Source organism: Carlito syrichta, unplaced genomic scaffold, assembly GCF_000164805.1.
Source record: "Carlito syrichta isolate Samal-C Ts95f unplaced genomic scaffold, Tarsius_syrichta-2.0.1 Scaffold315593, whole genome shotgun sequence".
Taxonomy (NCBI): Eukaryota; Metazoa; Chordata; class Mammalia; order Primates; family Tarsiidae; genus Carlito; species Carlito syrichta.
The window spans coordinates 770,150-789,701 of record NW_007259689.1 but is presented as its reverse complement, the minus strand read 5'-3'; the positions used below and the strand labels follow the sequence as shown (position 1 = coordinate 789,701).

Here is a 19,552-nt window from a genome sequence, read left to right as displayed (position 1 = left end):
ATTGCAAAGAAGTAAAAGGAATAGTGTTGTACAATACAACCAAAAGAAATATTTTGGTTTCACTTCTCTTAGTCTGTTTCTCAAGAGTAAATCTGTACCACTATTTAAATCCATAAAGGCATCATTATAATTCCATTAGGAAGGACCCAACTAACGCATCCACATCTACATTCTACTAAAAATCACAGAAATTTTTTTTCTTAATCAGATACGGTTCAAGAATTAAAAATTATCTGGAACTTAATTTTTCTAGACAACTTCAAAATCACACACAAAAAGTCCTAACCAATCAATTCCTATCAAATATAAAGATAACTACTCTTAAATTATGTTTCAGATCATCTATTCATTTTGACTCTCAACTAAGGCCCAGGAACTGCTGTGTAAACTTTTTCTCCATGAATGTGGGCTTATCGATACAGACTGCCAGTTCAAAGTTACCAAGGTTTTTCGCTCTGTAGAACAAAATAGCCCTGAACACTTTCAAAACAAAAAAAGTGTGGCTATTACAAAAAATTTCAGAAAATAAATTTTGTCACGTGGGTACCATGGACCAGCACCCATATTCCAGACCCCAACAAGATGAAAAATATTCTCATAAAAGTCACTTTATTTAATAAGCAAAACATGATCTTTGACATGTTTGCTGACATTCTCAATGGTGAAAACCAACAATAACTATGTAATAGGAAATGTCTACCAAGCCAGGAGGTTTTCCTTAGATTCCAGGAAGCCTTCTAGTAAGGTAACAACTGTAAAAAATTGATTTCTTTTTCTTTCTGGTGCGTGGGTAGAGAGGTAAGATAAGAGTCTAAGTCACATAACTGGAAATCCCACATCTCCTTGGCTTACTTTTAATGTGTTTTAATTTGGGGGCAAGAGAAGAAGGATTTATTCTTGCCTTTGCCACCTTGTATGAAACGTTCGCTGGTGGAACAGGACAGAAGTGGAAGGGACTCAGGGCTGCTAATTCTGACCATTGTGATGCTAAGTATGAGCGGAGGAGGGACTGGCGCCCCACTATTCAGCCCACCAGCCTTTGGCTTTACAAATGAACAACATGAATTGAGGGGAAAAAAGTTTTTCTGCGTCATATCTGAAAGCCTGTCAGATTTTTTTCTTCTTTTGCAGAGTTAATCCAAACCTAAAAGATTTAAAGCCGACATTCGCATTAAAGACACAGAGTCTCTTTGTATTTTTTGGATGAAGGGGGGGTACAGAATAAAATCCCACAGAGGTATTTCCTTCCTTTCTGTATAAGAAAGCTCCCCAGCACACTGCAGAAACCAGTTTTGTGTCTAACTTTTCACATCTCCCCACTTGCAGGAAGGTCAGCTGGGAAAAGGCGAAGGATCCTGCAGACAATGGTGGGGACAGGAGCAGGCAGCTTGGGCTGGGTTCTGGGCTCGGGTCTCTCTGAGAGCAGTTTGCAAATTGCTGCTAACGTGGGAGATGGGCAGGCCATGCCAAGTGGCCCCCGCTGCCCCTCCTTGAGGAATCTGCCACAAAAGTGGCTCCCGGGAGACTTGAGAAGGGATCAGCCGAGGAAGCTGCAAAGCTGGTAAACCAGAGGGCACAGGCCCTGTGTGGGGAACAAGCGATTGCTTGTCTCTGTAGAGGGACACCGGCTCAAAAACGGGACCACTTGGGCTTCAGAAACAAACCATCGCTGCCTGAAAATGCAACTTGCAGTAGAGGGATTGTTCTGAAATCTCCATGTGAACTTGCAGAGAAATCTCCATGTGAACTTGTCTGAGAAAACACAGGCTTATGTGCATTTGGCCAAGCCAAGGGGTGTGACCAGATAAGAGGGGCTTACCTTCTGACCCACAATGGGGGATCCCTCAGCACCCATGTTCTCACAGCAGAGAGGAAAATTTCTTCACCTTCAATGCACCCAAGTTCAGTCTTGTAGGAGAGAATTCAAATGTGCCACTTGCTTATAAACCCTTAGCGATGTGGTTCTTAAATCCACCCCCACATTTACACCATAGATGTCAGAGTGGCGCGGTGACTCTCCCTCTTGGGTAATGTACAGATGGCCTTATAAAAAACAAGGCCCATTGCGATGCTGGGTGTGGTGGCTCATGTCTGTAATCCCAGCACTTTGGAGGCAGAGGTGAGAGGACTGTTTGAATCCAGGAGTTTGAGATCAGACTGGGCAACATAGCGAGACCTTGTCTCTACAAAAAATAAGAAAACTAGCCTGGTATGGTGGTGTGCACCTGCAGTCCCAGCTACTCAGAAGGCTGAGATGGGAGGTCGAGGCTACAGTGAGCCGTGATCATGCCACTGCACATCAACCTGGGAGACAGAGTGAAACCCCAACTCAAAAAAATAAAAAAAGGAAGGCCCATTGGGGAACCCCAAGTCCATCTCCATGGAACACAACTGGAGCAGGTCTGGTGATAAACAGTCCTGGAAGTGGTCCTGGCTATATCCTTCCCAGTTATCAGACTCAGGGAAGTAACTACTCAGGCTGAATTTTCTCATATGTAAAGTCGATTCTAAGAATTAAACTTGGTAATGTTTGCAGAGTGCCTTCTATCAGTTGGTAACACTGATGATGAATTTTCTTTATTTCAATTGTCAAATGTCACTACTCCAGTCCCTTGCTCTTTCTAGTCATCTGCCCCATAACTTTCAAGGGAAAAAAAATTTCATCACAATATCAAATTAAATGTAAGCCATCTTACAAATTTTATGGTTTTTGTCACAATAATATCACAATATATGCTTGTCTCATCTACTATTTTGAAATTTAATACTGACACACAGGCCAAAGTAACTGATCCCTAATAAAGTTCTATTTATCTCCATTTACTAATTTGGCAAATGGAGAAAAATTACTTTTCTATATAAATTATTACTGACTACACAGGCATAATATATTAATTTTGGGAGAAAAAATTATTCAGAAAATAGTGCTTCAAAACATGCTTTTAATTTTTATTTTTGGAGGGAGGACAGTGAGAGAAATTAATATCTTCCAGAGGGGTTAAGAGTTAACATTGGCAGTAACAAAAAAAACCAACCAAACAAAACAAAACCAAGAAGTTACTATTTATGAAGTGTCTGGATAAAGCTTTAAATAAGGGCTTTCTAAGCTTAAAAACCTGGGTGGGGGGGAACTACAAAAGGAAATACTTTAAAGAACTGATTCACAAAAAGGTAGAACTTCCAAATGTTCAAAAACAAAACAAAACGAAAAACAAAAACAAAAAAACTAAAAAAGTAAATGATTGACTGGGCATGGTGGCTAAAGCATGTAATTCTAGCACTTTGGGAGGGTGAGGTGGGAGAATGCTTGAGCCAGGGAGTTCGAGACCAGTCTAGGAAACATAGCATGGAAACAAGAATTTACAGGGATTTATAACAGTTTGCCTTCCCACCAGCAATGTACTGGCCCTTGGGAAAGGTATTTGGCAATGTACACAGAGGACAGAGAGGTTTACTCCTGTTAGATAATTCAATTTATGAACTATGTGTTAAAATTAGGTACGGTTTTTGCTTATAAGTTAGTTACTCACGAAACTGTCCTATGGACACTAGTCCTGAAAGCATCACACCAGTCTCCCAAGATGGCCCATCGCCAGAGGTTTAATAAAAGTGCAAATAAACCATAGCGGCAGTCACAGCGCAGAACAGCACAGTTAAGCCTTCAAGAAGTCAGAATAAAAAGCCCTATTGAATAGTTTATTTTTCATTTTTTAATTTGAGCCTAGTCTTACTCTGTCACCCAGGCTGGAGTGCATTGACACGATCACAGCTCACTGCAGACTTGAGCTCCTGGGCTCAGGCGATCTTTCTGCCTGGCCTCCCAGGTAGCTGGGACTATAGGTGCGTGACACCACGCCGAGCTAATTTTTATTTTTTGTAGAGACGAGGTCTCACTATGTTGCTCAGGCTGATACTGAACACAGGCTCAAACAATTCTCTTGCCTTGGCCTCCCAAAGTGCAGGAATTACAGGTATGAGTAACCATAACTAGCTTGAATAGTTCTTTTTTTGAGTTGGAGTCTCACTCTGTCACCCAGACTGGAGTGCAATAGCATGCTCCCGGCCATCACAGCCTCGCCCTGCTGGGCTCAGGCAATCCTCCTGCCTCAGCCTTCCAAGTAGCTGGAAATACAGGTGTGCACTACCGTGCCCAGCTAATTTTTTATTTATTGTAGAGATGAAGTCTTACCAAGTTGCCTGGGCGGGTCTTGAACCCGTGGGCTCAGGCAATCCACTCGCCTCGGCCTCCCCAAGTGCTGGGATTACAGGCTAAGCCACTGAGCCCAGCCTTGAATAGTTTTTTAAACCAAGGTTTCCCAGATGTATTTATAAATTATAGACACTTTTCCCCAAATATTGCTAACAACCCATAGAGCTAATTTTAGGGAATGCAAATATTTGTTCTGGGTTATTTTAAATAACAAAAAATTAACAAAAGCAAACAGATAACTAAGTGGTTGCTTAGGTAAATGTACATCCATATGAGAAAACATTCTTCAGGCTGTTAAAGTCGCTGATCACAGGTTATAATTAATAGAAAATTGGTTGTTGGAAAGAGTCTTGAGAAAAAGAGAAAGGAAAAACACCCTGGTATTCTTTCAGAAGTCTTCTGTAACTATACAAACAACAGTTCTGGGAGGATTAGCAGATTCTATGACCTTCCACAGGAGATCAGCCATTCTGTTATCTATATGGGAATCAGCCCCACATCTCCCCCTGGGCTTAGATCTTCTGATATCTCTACAGGAACCAGCCCCAGATCTCTCCCATGCTTAGCTCTTCTATTATGTATATGGGAATCAGCCCCAGATCACCACCTGGGCTTAGATCTTCTATAATTCTCTCTATGGGAGTTAGCCACAGAGCTCCACCTGTGGATTTAATCTCTGTCTGGAACTCCAAACACAGACTACCCAGCTCCTAAAGCACACACCTAACACATCGCAATATGAACACAAGGTGTTCCCCACAAGTGCGCTCTTCCTCTTTGCAGCTTATATATGGAATGGCTTTGTCAGTAGTTGCCCAAGGCAGAAACCTGTGTCCGATTCTCGAATTGCCTCTGTACACCCCATCCAACATTCAACCCGGTTCTGTTGTGCTTCTGTATCTCCCGATTACCCTCCTCTTGCCAATCCTGTCTCCTTTAACCCAGTCCCCAACAATTTGCCTGTCCTCCTACCATAGTCTCCTAGTGGGGTTTCCTGACTCCAGAAACACTCTGCTTGTAGCCAGGCACACAGGCACAGTGGGACATTTCCATAGGGCACATCTGATTTTAGCAGTTCTTGGATTAAATCCTTCTAATGGCCTCACATCACCCTCAGGGAAGATGACAAAATCCTTACTGTGGTTTCAAACCTTTCCTATCTGACTTGACCTTGCTTTTCTAATATCATCTCTAAAGCCGGCCCCACCTCTTGCTTCATGTTCTGGCTTTTAGCTTCTGGAAGGCGCCCAGGCGTCCTGTTATCCTTGGGCCCTTGCAACTGCGATGACTACTGCGATGATTTCCTTCCATCAAGGGTCACTTCCTTCCTTAGACGGAGGTAGCTGACACTACTTTGGGCTTCCATTATTTGGCACCTGTTTCTAGTGGCTCCTTTGTCTTCCTGTTAGACTAAACTCTCTGTAAGAGGAAGAAATATGTGTTCTCTTGACCCAAGTACTTAACTACCAAGCAGGTGTTCAATAAATAATTGCTGGATAAGTCAGTCCTTACAACCTAGTGTTTTGAGAGATTAAGTCGAAAACACCAGAGCCCTGGGACTCTCATCACATTCTTGTATGTGGTGGTTACAGTTTGCTTGGCTTTCCTGTGTTCTGGTGAGGAGTTACCCTTGGAGGAGTTATGGCTGTTTATAGATATTTATGTGTTTAGGGGAGAAGGGAGAAGCAGGTGAGATTCGGCTCCCCAACGATCCTTTACCAGTGTAGGTTGCCTTTTCTGTTAAAAAAGCCTGAGCGATATTCATTAAAAACTAAATATGTTAAACCAACCCTATCCCTAGTCTGAATCATGGAAGTGTTTCCATGAATCCAGGGAATGTATGATGCCTGGAAGTAACACTGTTTTTCTGGGGCGGTGGGGAGGGGGGGGTAGGGGATGAGGAAGAAATGCAGACAGGCAGTTAGAGAAAGAAAGTCTTATACCAACCTTAAGGAAGATTTTTACTAACTCCACAATATGATACTTTAATATGTTAAATAAAAATAAGCAGGATAAAATCTCAGTCTTCTTCATCTAGACAATTACAAGTTTATCCTTCTAGCTGCTCTGCAAAAAAGCAACCAAACAAAAAAACAAAACCCAAGACAAACTCCCCAAACACACACACACACACACACACACACACACACACACACACTTAGGAGCCCCCCTTGTTTCTCCCTGTTTTTTTCTTAAACTGTACTTTTAATACACTGGCAAATTATCTGCTCTGTTTAAGAAATCCACACACCAGTGTTCACAGTGACACTATTCACAACAGCCAAAGGGTGGAAACATCAGTAGATGAACGGATAAGCAAAATGTGGTAGATATGAGGGAAGACCAAAAAAAGACAAAAACAAACAAACAAAAACCCTGGAATTTATATAAAAATTGTGTATTTATCCTTACATGTTTAAACTTCAATACTCTCCATTTGATGGCATACATCTATTGAGATGCTTTTTCCACGACTCAAAACAGTTTTTGAACTTGTCAATTTTGATGACTTTTAGTGCTTTTATTTCACCTCTTCCATATCGGCAAAATGTTTCCCTTTGAGGACCCTTTTTTTTAACCCAGGAAAACAACAACAAAAAGTTACTGGGGGCGAGATCGGGTGGATAGGGAGGGTGGGCCACAGGGGTCATGCCTTTTTTGGACAAAAACTGCTGAACACTCAGTGCAGTGTGGGCAGGTGAACTTGTATATCACCCATTATTAAATGGGCAAACTCGATCAAAGAATATTAAAAAAAATTCACTGAAGCAGAATGTAGCCTCTCATAACGCTAGCTGGTATGCTGATTCCAGTGGGTTCCTAGAACACTTACCTTGTGGTGGATTCCTGTGCTACAAGGGCCTGCCTTGAAAATGGTAATTCTATTTTTTTGGGGGGTCTCCCCTTGTACATATAAGGGAATATTATTCAGCCTTAAAAGGTGTGAAATTATAACACATGCAACAACATGGATGAGCTCTGAAGACATGATGCCAAATAAAATAAACCAGACACAAAAGGACAAATGTATGATTCCACTTAGACACAGTACCTAGCATAGTCAAATTCAGAGACAGCAAGTAAAATGAGGATTGCTAGGGGCTGGAGGCAGGAAGAACAGGAATTAATTATTTGGTGGGTGTGCAGTTTCAGTCCAGGAAGACGAAAAAGTTCTAGAGATGGGTGGTGATGGTTGCATAACATTGTAAAAACACGTTACATTAAAACGAGTTAAAATGATAAATATGTTCTATATGTTCTACCATAATTTAAAAAATTTTAAGTACAAAAAAAAAAAAGAAAAAAGATTCTGACTGGGTATGGTAGCTCACGTCTGTAATCCCAGCACTTTGGGAGGCTGAGGTGGGAGGATTGCTTGAGCCCAGGAGTTCAAGACCAGCGTGGGCACCATAGTGAGACCTTGTCTCCACACAAAAAAAAAAAATCGCCATCACCAGATCACTGCCTTGTTAGACTCTGGTGTGACCATGTGCTCTTTGGGCTATGGCTGTCTCCATGCTTCCTGGTGTTGGTCTCCTCCCCATTCACCCTGGGGAGGTGAATCTTCTCTCTCTCTCTCTCTATTTTACTTTTAATTAAACTATATTTTCTAATCTTAAAAAAAAAAAAAAAAAAAAAGGATTCAAAGGGCACACCCTGGCTCCCACCCAAATCCAGAATCCACCCACTTACACCCTTCCACAGCAGCCCAAGTCCCTGCTGTTTTTTGTTGGGATCACTATGACAGCCTGCTGGTGCCCCCCTTGCCTCTTCCCTGTTACCCCAATACTCTGTTCTCAACAGAGCACCCAGAGCAACCATTTAACAAGTCAGATCTTGACTTCTAGGCTCTACCTTCCTGGGACTTGGAGGAAAAGTGAGTCTCTGCAATCACCCACTGGCCCTGAGTGGTTCAGGGTCTGGCCCTGCCTCGAAGGCCAGTTCTCTGGCGCCTTTACCAGTCACCCCCTCCCTCCTTCAGGCCTCTTCAGGTTCTCAGTGTTTGTCTATTTTCGGTCTGAATTCTCTCCCTCCAGACAGCCACAGGTCCTATCAGGTACAGGGAGGCCTTACATGACCACCCCCCATGGAAAACAGTTCCCCACCCCACCCCATCCTTGTTCCTCCTCTGAAGTCCCCCATCTAGCCTGATAGATTCACATTGGTTTATTTCCCTTCTTAGATTATAAGTTCCTAAGGGCAGGCACTACCTTTCGGGTCTGTATCCCCAGCAACTAGAATAGTGTTTTGACATACAAGGGGGCCCCCCAAAACCCGGAATATACTTATAAAAAATTGTGCATTTGTTCTTACATGTTTAAACTTCAGTCACCTTCAAAGTCATCTCCGATTGATGTAATACACTGCTTTTCTCACTGCTCAAAACAGTTTTTGAACTTGTCAATTTTGATGCATTTTAGCGCTTCTGTTTTTTTTCTTAACCTCTTTTATGCTGGCAAAACATTCCCCTTTGAGAATTTTCTCATCTGGGGAAACAAAAATAGGTCACTTGGGGCAAGATCCAGTAAATAGGGAGAGTGGGGCATGCAGGTCATGCCTTTTTGGTCAAAAAATGCTGAACACTAATTGCGGTGTGGGTAGGTGAGTTCATAAATCACCCATTATGAAATGGGCAAAAGCATTGAAAGAATCGCCCCCCAAAATTCATTGACGCTGAATGCAGCCTTTCATAACAACGCTAGCTGGTACACTGATGCTGATGGGTTCTTAAAACACCTGCCTAGCTGGTACCACAAGAGGCCTACCCTCCAAAAAATAATTCTGTTTTTTGAGGTCTACTCTTGTATATTTGGTGAACTATATTAAGTCATTAAGTTAATAACTCTGAGCTATTGAAAAAAAATTTTTTTTGAGTTGGATTCTCACTCTGTTGCCCAGGCTGGATGCAGTACAATGTTACCACTGTGGTTCATTGCAGCCTTGACCTCCAGGGCTCAGGCAATCCTTCTGCCTCAGCCTCCAAGTAGCTGGCCCCAGGCACACAACACCACACCGAACTAATTTTTTTTCTTTTTAAAGGCAATGCTCAGGCTAGTCCAAACTCCTGGACTCAAGGAATCCTCCCACCTTGGCCTCCGAAAGTGCTGGGTTTACAGGCATGAGCCACTGCACCCAGCCAAAAAGATCTTTTTATTATAAATTTTATTTAAAAAAGAAGAGTATCATCAATTTTCACTGATATGAGAAGCACTCAAAATAGTATAATAAAGCCACTATTTTCAGCCAGACCTTAATTTCTTTTTCTGCATTTAGGATTATTTTCCTAGGCTAGAATACAATCAAGAGGAGAAGCTACACTTAAAAAAATTCCCCTGAATGGCTCACTAATTGGTAAGAACTGACAATTCAATTATGCTCCTCCTATTCAGAGAATGGTATGTTGACTTACTCAACTCATTTTTTATATTTCCCTCATTTTTGTCAAATTCTTTAGTTTTCTTCCATCCAGTCATACACGTACCTGGCTAAGGTTTCTTCTTGTTTGTTGCTGTGAATGGAACCTTTTGTTTTCTTTGCATATCTTTGAAGACTTGGGGCTTTTCCAAGGGAATTTACAAGTTAGAGAAAACTCTAAAACTCTCTAAGTTTTTCTCTAGAAAACTTTAAAAGTGGCAAAATCTGAAGTGGTCAATCCATTGTCTATTTTTTAGAATTTGGTCAGGTGTGGGGTCAAATCCAAGATGTCAACTGTTCTCTCTGGCTCTGACCCCTTTGAAACATGCCAGTAGGACAACTCTTTGGAGATAGTTTGTACCAAGATGTGGTGAGTCTCCCAAAACATGCAACTTGCATGTTTCTTTTTTCTAAAGCCCTCTACCATGTGATGAAGTCATTTAGCTTCTGTTGTCTCCTCCTATGACTCAATTAATCCTTCTGATCTCCTCAGGAAGCATCTTATTCATGAAATCATCACCGTCAAACCAAAAAAAAAACCTTCAATGCTTAACTTTAAGTTTGTAGGTACTGCCTCTTTTCAAACAAACTTTCTGAATCTTTCCAAATTGTGGCTTTTTCCTCCCTTTTATTCCTCAATTCTTTCTTTGTGTTGTATTAACTAGATACAGGAAGTCTCCAACATACAAAGAAGTTTGGCTCCAAGAGTGCATTCATAAGTTTATAAGGCTAAAGTTAGCCTAGGTACCCAATGAACACAATTTGCTACATGGTACTGTATGTATTTAACAGGTTACACTGATACCTGATGGTGAGAAGTAATACATAGAAACCACACATGTGCATTGTTAAAGTTTGTAACTTGAAGGTTTGTATGTAGGGGACTTACTGTATTTCTTTGGAAAGGGTAAATGCTGTGTTGCTTTATTCTCATTTCAGTCCCATATCACTCAGCCTTGGTTACCCATAATAGTTGCCTTTATCAGTCATCCAATCTCAGTGGATAGGAAGATCTTGTTTGCTTTTTTTTTTTTTTTTAGAAAGTGGGATTTATTGGGAGGACAGAAAAGCTCCCAGAGCAGGAGGGGAACTGAGGAGGCTGCCCTTGTTTGATTTTGTTTGAGACACAGTCTCTCTCTGTTCCCAGGTTGGAGTTCAGTGTCACGATCATAGCTCACTGCAGTCTCAAACTCTTGGGCTAAAGTGGTCCTCCCACCTCAGCCTTCTAAGTAGCTGGGACTATAGATGTGTGCCATCACACTAATTTTTGTATTTTTTGCAGAGAGAGTGTCTGGCTACCTTGCCTAGACTGGCCTCAAACTCCTGGGCTCATGCAAACCTCCCATTTCGGCCTCCCAAAGTATTGGGATTATAGGCATGAGGCAATGTGCCAGGCCTGAAAGAGTTGATTCATGGAACCAGAGACCTAAAGATATTCTTGAGTACCCTTGTATACCTACATTTTAGTGACAAGATAGAAATCTGTAAGTAGAATGCTGGGGTGCCCTTCCTGGCAGCAGTTCCACTGGAGTTTGGGAACTGCATGACTCATCAAGATCAACAGTGCTTTCAGACACTGAAAAGGTTATGTTATTTGAACTTAAACTCGCAAACATTTCTGAAAGTGTCATTGCATTTCAGGTTGCAAAGGTTACCAAATTGCTGGGTTCTTTCCCAGAGGCCTGAGCCTAGTCGGTCTGAATTCATTGTGGTACACTTGGGCATGGGGCTGAACTTGGGTAGTACAAAGACCTCCTCAGATCAGCCCTAAGTGGTCAATCTGCCACTTTGCAGTATAACCAGAGGCAAATCCCGCGCTCATGTGAACTTTGGCTTGAAGACGTAAACTTCCACTGAAGTCCTTTGGTGGTTGCACATTGTGAGGGGTCTAGTTCAAAACCTCCCTTTGAGAAAGCCTCAAGACAGCGGAACACAGTTGTCAGGTTCTCTGTTCTTGAGCTTCTCATTCAGAACTGTCTTAATGCCTTTTATTTTAGCTGAAAAGAATTCTTGCTAATTTTCAATTGTATTATATTCATGCCAAAATACAATTTTTTCCCCATGACTTCCTAGTTTATCAATGGCATTTATTTATCACTTCCTCTGCCCCAAATCTTTTTTCTATGGCTTCTGGTACTCTCTGGAATACTGTGAATTCCATAGTGAAAAGCTATCTGCCATGGCTTAACGTAGTGACATTAATGATGTTCAGGTAACCTTCTGTGACCCAGTCTTTGCTTAACTTTCTGGTCTAGGCTCCAACCATTTTCTGACCTAGTATCACCAAATTTGTTCCTTGCTTGGGCTATTCTTGACCTGGAAAGTCCTTCTCACATTCACCTTCCCAGAAAGCCTGGGTCTTAGTGGTACCAAGCAATTCCTTTCTGAACAGCAGCTTGTGGGTGGAGTGCTTGCTCCGATGTTAGCCTCTGCGCATCCTGACCATAACAATTAGCATCTTATATCCTAATGATCTTGGTTTTCTTCATGACACACGAACTCCTTGGAATGGACTTTCTTTTTTAAACTTTTGATCCACCGACACCCAGGACAGGCCCTGACACCTAGGCACTCCATAAATCTCAGTTGAACTGAACTGAATTAGGCTCTTGTACTGGATGAAGGATTGCTTTCTCCATAAAAACAGACAAGGCAGAACACCCAGAAAATAACTCAGCAGAAGGGTGTTTCAGATAAACCCCAATATGTTTGCGATTATTCCCAGAAGCTTTTGATTACTCAGAGACAAAAGGAAATCCTTGGCTTGGGTTAACCCAAACACACAAACAAAAATCTCAGGGTGTATGCAAATTTGCTTCCAGCTCACAGCATTCATGTGCTTTCTGGGGGTAGTAGGGACCTGAAAGGGGGTAACCCCGCTGTGGGACTTTGAACTAACATTGTATCCAGCCGTGTGATGCAAGAAACAACCTGTATGTTTCTACCCTCTGGCAAAGAGTGATGAGAAGATGAGTGATTAAAAAAGATGTTCAGAGGGAAAGAGGAAGAACCAGCTGGGATCCGGATCAATCAGAAGTTTCTTATTAAAAAAAAAAAAAGGAAAAGTTGATGATATATCAATGCATACTGAGAACTAAACACACAAAAGAAGAGGCTTTCTACAAAGGCATCAAGAGCACCAGAAAACGTGTGGTTCTGAAACATTTTTTAGGAATATAGTTCCCAGAATAGTTAAGATAATTAAGAGCAGAATTTGCTTCGTTTTGTCTTATTTTAATCTTCATTACTGTGCTATTTAGAAACTTAAAAGTAGTAACAGAAAAATGAGGACAGTATTAGTAACACAATATTTTTCATGAGGAGAAACATCATATTCAAATGTTATGGTGTCACTGTGGAAGTTGTCTAAGACACGGTACATTATGTCAATGCTCAGTATTTTTACTTATTGCACTGCTCTTACAGGCTCTTATGATTTTGTGATGGCCCTGAATTTTATCTTTAAAAAAAACTTTTAAAAAACCATCACATAAGGCATCAATTATTTGATGACACATAATTCAGTCTGTAAAACACAATGAGATATATTTCAAGGGTATAGAAAATGATTTTTTAAACTCACAAATTCAAAAAACATTTATGTACCAAAAAAATATAAAATCTGATGTATGGCTTATGTAGAAAAACTGGCTTCCACAGCTGAGACTTTTAGTTGCCCGCCTCCCCCCAGACTGTCCCATTTCTTAATTTTCTTTAGATGCAATCACTTTGCTCCTTGGCTGGACACCTCTTCCTCGGACTCAGAGACTACATCCCTCTGGCTCTTGCTGCAGCCAACTGTGGCTGTGAGATTTGCTTTTGGCCAATGAGATTTAAGTGGAAAAGTATTGGTTATGTCTAGGAAGGAGCTGTAAATAGGAAGAGCTAGTCCTTCTTCCCTCTTTGGCTGGTTGGAATGTTGGTAAAATGGCTACAGCTTAGGCAGCCACTTTAGAATATGAGGAAATACACCAAGGTTGGCAGTGTAGCACGACAGAGGAAACTGAATCTCTGAGGTCTATACAGCTGCCACCCCAGTCCTGGGCTGCCTGTTTCCCATCCGAGTTCTTTTACATAAGAAAGAGATAAGTTTCTCTCTTGTTTAATCCTCAGTTACCTTTAACAAAAAAACAACAGGAAAAGATGCCATAAAATAACTTGTTTTGGATGATACATGCTAGGAGTTTAAGGGATAGCTCAGAACAGGGTGGCTTTAGACCTCACATCCATGATCCCTTTATCGTACTGTATGATGGAGCTCTCTTGTGAGCTCTCTTGAAACAGATAGCATGGTGACACTCGTGGTTTCTCCCATGAATATTTCTAAGAATACTTGGCTCGTCATTCAGACACAAGCTGTGGTGGCTGACGAGCTAGAACATTGCATCTGGAGGGGGCTCTGCCCTCTGCTCCTTCACTGACCTTTCTTACAGAGCTCTCACCCACCCCTGCTCCAGCCTTACTGACCTAAGGCTTGTCCTGCTCTATAGCATGGGCACCTGCTTTCCATGAGCCTGAAACGCTCTTCTTCACACAGCACATACCTCTCGCGTCGAGTTTCAGCTCAACTGTCCCAAAGTCCAAAAGGCCTTCCTGAAGCCCCATCATGGTCCTGTCCTCCATGTCCCCCTGTGTTCCTCTATCACTATCACCTTGTGAAGTTACCTTCACTCACTTGTCATGCAGGCATTTGCTGGCTGGTTTAGTGACTGACCCCCAGGCTGAGTTGCAAAGGGGATTCTGCTCATTAACCTGTTATCTAGGGACAGTGTCTGGCACCGATGAGGCCCCCAGCACATATGTGTGGAATGAACGAATGCGGGAATGAACTGGAGCGGAACTGATGGTCTGCCATGCCAAAGGCGGTTGCGTCCAGCTCTCACATCTTGCTTGCTGCTCTCACCTAGGTACACTGCAGCATCTCTCATGTCCACGACACCAATGTCTCACCACCAGCAATGAGGTCCTTAAGGGCAAAGACCAATCCTGCTCATCTTTGAATCCCCCAGACATGGAGTCTGGTACGTATCAGGCTCTCAGTTTACATTTGCTATATAGGGTAGGAGAAGGTGCCGCGTCTAAAAAACACAATACCAGCCTTGTAATGACACTAGAAGAGAGCTCTAATGAAAATTGGCTGGGCGTGGTAGCTCAGGCCTATAATCCCAGTACTTTGGGAGGTAGAGGCAGGAGGACTGATTCAGGCCAGGAGTTCAAGACCAGCCTGGGCAACATAGCGAGACTCCCCCAACCCCCTTGTCTCTAAAAAAAAAAAAAAAAAAAAAAAATAAATTAGCTGGGTGTGGTGGCATGTGCCTACAGTCCCAGCTACTTGGGAGGCTGAGGTAGGAGGATTGCTTGAGCTCAGGAGTTTGAGGCTGCAGTGAGCTATGATCCCATCACTACACCCCAGCCTAAGCGAAAGAGGGAGATCTCGATTTTTAAAAAAATTTAAGTATAAAAAAAAGGGTGCAAATGTCTTGATTCACGATTGCCTTTGTCATGTCCACATCTCCCTCTCCCTATCAACGTTTCTTTTTACAAAATGGGCTTGAAGTGACTCTTGGCTGGCTGCCTCCAGAGCTGGGAAGTTCTTCCTGTCTTACACTGTCAGGGGCAGGAGGGTGGTGACCAACGGCTCTCCTGTTTTACTGGATGAGCTCACGCTCGTTGGCTCACTGGAGAACATCTGACAGAGTTCTGGGTCTTGGTTCCCTCCAGGCAACTTGGCTGAAACTCCACCATGTCACAACATGGCCCCACCCCATTAACAGGGGCTGGTCTCATGACCGATACATTATGACATGCTATCTAGGTAATTAAAAGCTGATAGATGAATAAGGACTATTTTAACCAGGAAATTCCTCCTATGAAAAGCAACTTATTATGTTGGGTAAAATAGGCCACAGCACCATTTAGGAAAATCGTATCACTAATGCAGTTTATTAATACCTTTCCTACAGAGGTGACAGCAAAGGGTCCAACAAAGATTTTTATTGTTTTCCAGAAAGCCTTTACAAACCTCAATCAAGAGATCTGAAATTCTGTAAAACACATGCTCGTTCCTTCACTCCAATTTCCTTCAGTAGTTTTATAGATCCCGTAGGCCAGGGCGAGCAGAAACAGATGGCGCTCAGCGGAGTTTACAGTGCCTGTCTGCAAAGCCACCATAAATTTAAAAGTTTTGCTGATACGAAGCTTCTGGTATTCATCCCGATATGAAATGATCCTTGATGTAGCTAGTTTTTTTATTTTTTAATCTGGTTGACTAATCAGATGGGCTAACATATTTTCTTCTTGAAATTCAAGATATGCCCAGTAATAGCATTTAGACAAGGCAGAAAAGCCGGCCAACATATGTTTATATAACATAGCACTTTCCCCCAGGGCTTACCTTGCCCCATAAATTGTTGTACTGGTGTGAAAAAATACAAGTCAGGTCTGAAAAAAAAAAGTCCTTCTCTTAAATCACAAACATATTTGTGAGAGAGGAGGAAGACAGCGACATATTTAAAGTCACAGCCAAGTTCGTCACACTAATTTCTCTTTCTTTATTTTCCCTTCCTAAATGATTTCTTATTGTTGTATTTTCCAATTGTCTATCTCTGGATCATCCACTTCCCAGTGCGCCTGATGTCATAATTCCTTCTGAGCGGTTTACATATTTCAGTAATCGGTGGGACTGGGGTCCTTGTTAATCATTGTCATTTGAATCATTAACACAGGCAGAGATGTGGAATTACTGTAACGAAAACAAAGCTCAAAACTATCCAGAGGAGGGAAGTTTCCCCCGTGGGAACACCCTGCCCACCAACGGAGAACAGCCGACTCTTGGCTGGGACGGGAGTAACTGAAGGCTGCGCTCCTCTATGAGATGTTTGGAAAGTTGCTCGCTGGTGACTTCAAGACTTGCAAAATGAGCTGAAGCGAACAGGAAGAGCTATTTGACAGTGTGAAAAGAACCCCCTGGCCGTGACAAAGGCAGCTAGGGACGGCTGAAGGCGGAAATATTATGTGCACATGATGACTGCTTAGTTTACTGAGTGGATGGAAGGTAGCCCTTTGATCAGTGGCACTGACACTGAGAGAGAGAGAGCTTTATGCATTCAAATTGAGAAGGCCTGGAGGAAGAACAGATGAGAGAGAGGTGGAAAAGAAACAGACAGCAGCACGTATGGTGGTGAAGCTGGGTTCAAACTGCAGCTCAGGTACTCCGGAGCTGTGTGACCCTGAGAAAGTGATATAACCACCTTGTGTCTGTCCAATGTCTAATAGGACCTCCTTGTAGAGTTGCTGTGACTATCACGCGAGCAAGCACACGAAAGATACTTCTAATGGTGACTGGCCCTCTTCTAGCTGATGGCAACCATGCATTCTCTGATAGTGTAGGATGACAGGGCTTTCTATTCTATACTTAAAAAAAACTGAAGTGTGTATTATTTATGCTAATATCACCATGAGCAAAGGCAAGAGACTAGAATATGAACTGAGATGGAATTTCTATAAATGGAGTTGAGGGAGTTGTGGGAGTTAAAAAAAGGGAAACTAAGGCTGGCATAGTGGCTCACACTTGTAATCCCAGCACTGTGGGAGGCTGAGGTGGGAGGACTGCCTAAGCCCAGGGGTTCAAGACCAGCCTGGGCAACACAGTGAGACCTTGTCCCTACACAAAAAATAGAAAAAGTTCAGCCAGGTGTGGTGGCATGTGCCTGTAGCCCCGGCTACTTGGGAGGCTGAGGTATAAAGATCACCTGAGTCCAGAAGGTTGAGGCTATAGTGAGCCATGAGCGCACCACTGCACTCCAGCCTGCGTGACAGAGTGAGACCCCAACTCAAAAAATAGAATAAAATGAAATGAAATAAAATAAAATAAAATACTGGGAAACACAGCAAGATCTCATCCCTACAAAAAAGTTAGCCAGGCGTGGTGGTGCATGACTGTTGTCCCGGCTACTTGGGAGGCTGAGAAAGAAGGATCATCTGAGCCCAGGAGGTTGAAGCTGCAGTAAGTAAGCTGTGATTGTGCCATTGCACTCTAGCCTGGGCAACAGAGTGAGAGACTGACTCAAAACAAAACGAAAAAAAAAAAAAAAGGAAATTAAAAATCTAGCACTTTAAGAACTTTTATATCTGGCTAACTTACGGAGACTGTTCAGGACCCTGGAAAAAGTTGAGGAAAAGCAGACCAAGTGAATTCCCACCTGAGAGTGAAGAATGGCAATGGACCTGAAACAGAAGGTCCTGAATTCCTCAGGATGTTAGAGGGAACCAGAGAGACCCATAAAGAAGGCCTTGGATTGACTCTTCCAGGTGGTTGGTTAGTTCTCTGCTTACAATGAAGGTTTGCAACATGAATTTAACCAAAACAAGGACTGATTGGCATCCAATGTAGTGCCCGGCACACACAGTAGGTGCACATCAATGCCAGTTCCCCTCCCTCTCCCTCTCTGTGAACAAGGATTTTCTTTCTACACGTCTGGTTTTCCTTCTACACATGGCTCTGTCTTCCCATGGGGGCTGCAAAGATGAGTGCAAAATGGGAGTGACTCTCAACTCCTGATCTATGTGAGGATGTACACCAAGCTGAGGTTGGAAGCATGAGACCTCTCCCTGGAAGCTGCCCCAGTTGTATAATTTGCACCCTGAGATAGTGTTGACTAGAGCAAATGAGTTTGTGTCCTCTCAACATTTAAAATGTCTCTCTGAAGAGAACACAGAAAAGAGACGCATATGAGTCTCCACCTCAGGAACTGGGAGACTGCCTTGGAGGTGCAGGGTGCATAAGGCACTGCCCAAGTATCCACAGTGGCTGCAAGCTCCATGCTGCTGGCCCTGGAAGGGTGGGTTAGGTGAGACCAGCATCCTGTGTTGCTGCTGGAAATCTGCACATGTTGGAAAGGTATACTTCTCTGCACTGAAATCTGCTTCTCTGTAACCTCTACAGTGGTCCCCAATCTTTTTGGCATCAGAGACCAGTTTTGTGGAAGGCAGTTTATTCACGGATGGGGACGGGGGGAGTATTATCAGGCATTCAATTCTCATAAGGAGCTTGCAACCTAGATCCCTCCAAGTGCAGTTTACAGTAGGGTCTGCGCTCCTAGGAGAATCTAATGCCACTGCTGATCTGACAGAAGATGGAGCTCCACTTGCCCGCCACTCATATCCTGCTGTGCCACCTGGTTCCTAACAGGCCATAGACTGGTACTGGTCTGTGGCCTGGGGGTTGGGGATCCCTGCTCTACCCTGTTGTTCCTCATTTGTGTAAAATAGAGAAGCAAGCAAAAAAAAATCTTATTTAACTGTGATTTTCTGGGTGGTGGCTCACCCCTGTAATTCTAGCACTTGGGGAGGTGGAGGAGAGAGGATTACCTGAGCCCAGGAGTTTGAGACCAGCCTGGGCAACTTGGCGAGACCTCATATCTACAATAAATAAAAAAATTAGCCAGGCACTACTTGGAAGGCTGAGGTGGAAGGATCACCTACGCCTGGGAGGTTGAGGCTGCAGTGAGCTGTGATCATGCCACTGCACTCCAGCTTGGGCGACAGAGTGAGACTCTGATTCAAAACAAAACAAGGAGAAACCTGTCATTTAACACTCAGGGACACTAGGCGCCCCCATGGCACAAGGTCTGGGTGAATGAATGAAGAAAGGAAGGGGCAGCAGTTCCTCTAGAAGGGGTTTTAGCATTTGGGGGGAGTTTGGGTAGCAAGGATGTGGAGGAGGATGGAGGAAGAGCAAGGTCACTGCAGTGTCCACAGAGAGGAAAAGGAGGACAGAGGAGAGACGGGGAAGAGGTCGTGCTCTTGGGGAAACAGAACACAGGGATCTCCTTTTCTGTACAAACCCTTGAAATGCCTGCCCTGAGTGAGGGTCCCTGCAGATTTCTGATTTCCAGATCCAGTACTATGGATTCCTCTGAGTAACCA

General features: G+C 43.0%; 1 protein-coding gene across 1 annotated transcript in view; it reads right to left on the bottom strand.

The window, feature by feature from the left end:
* ATP8A1 (ATPase phospholipid transporting 8A1) overlaps positions 1–19,552 on the bottom strand; it is a 221,199-nt gene that overhangs the window by 13,969 nt on the left and 187,678 nt on the right. The gene's annotated exons all lie outside the window — the stretch shown is intronic.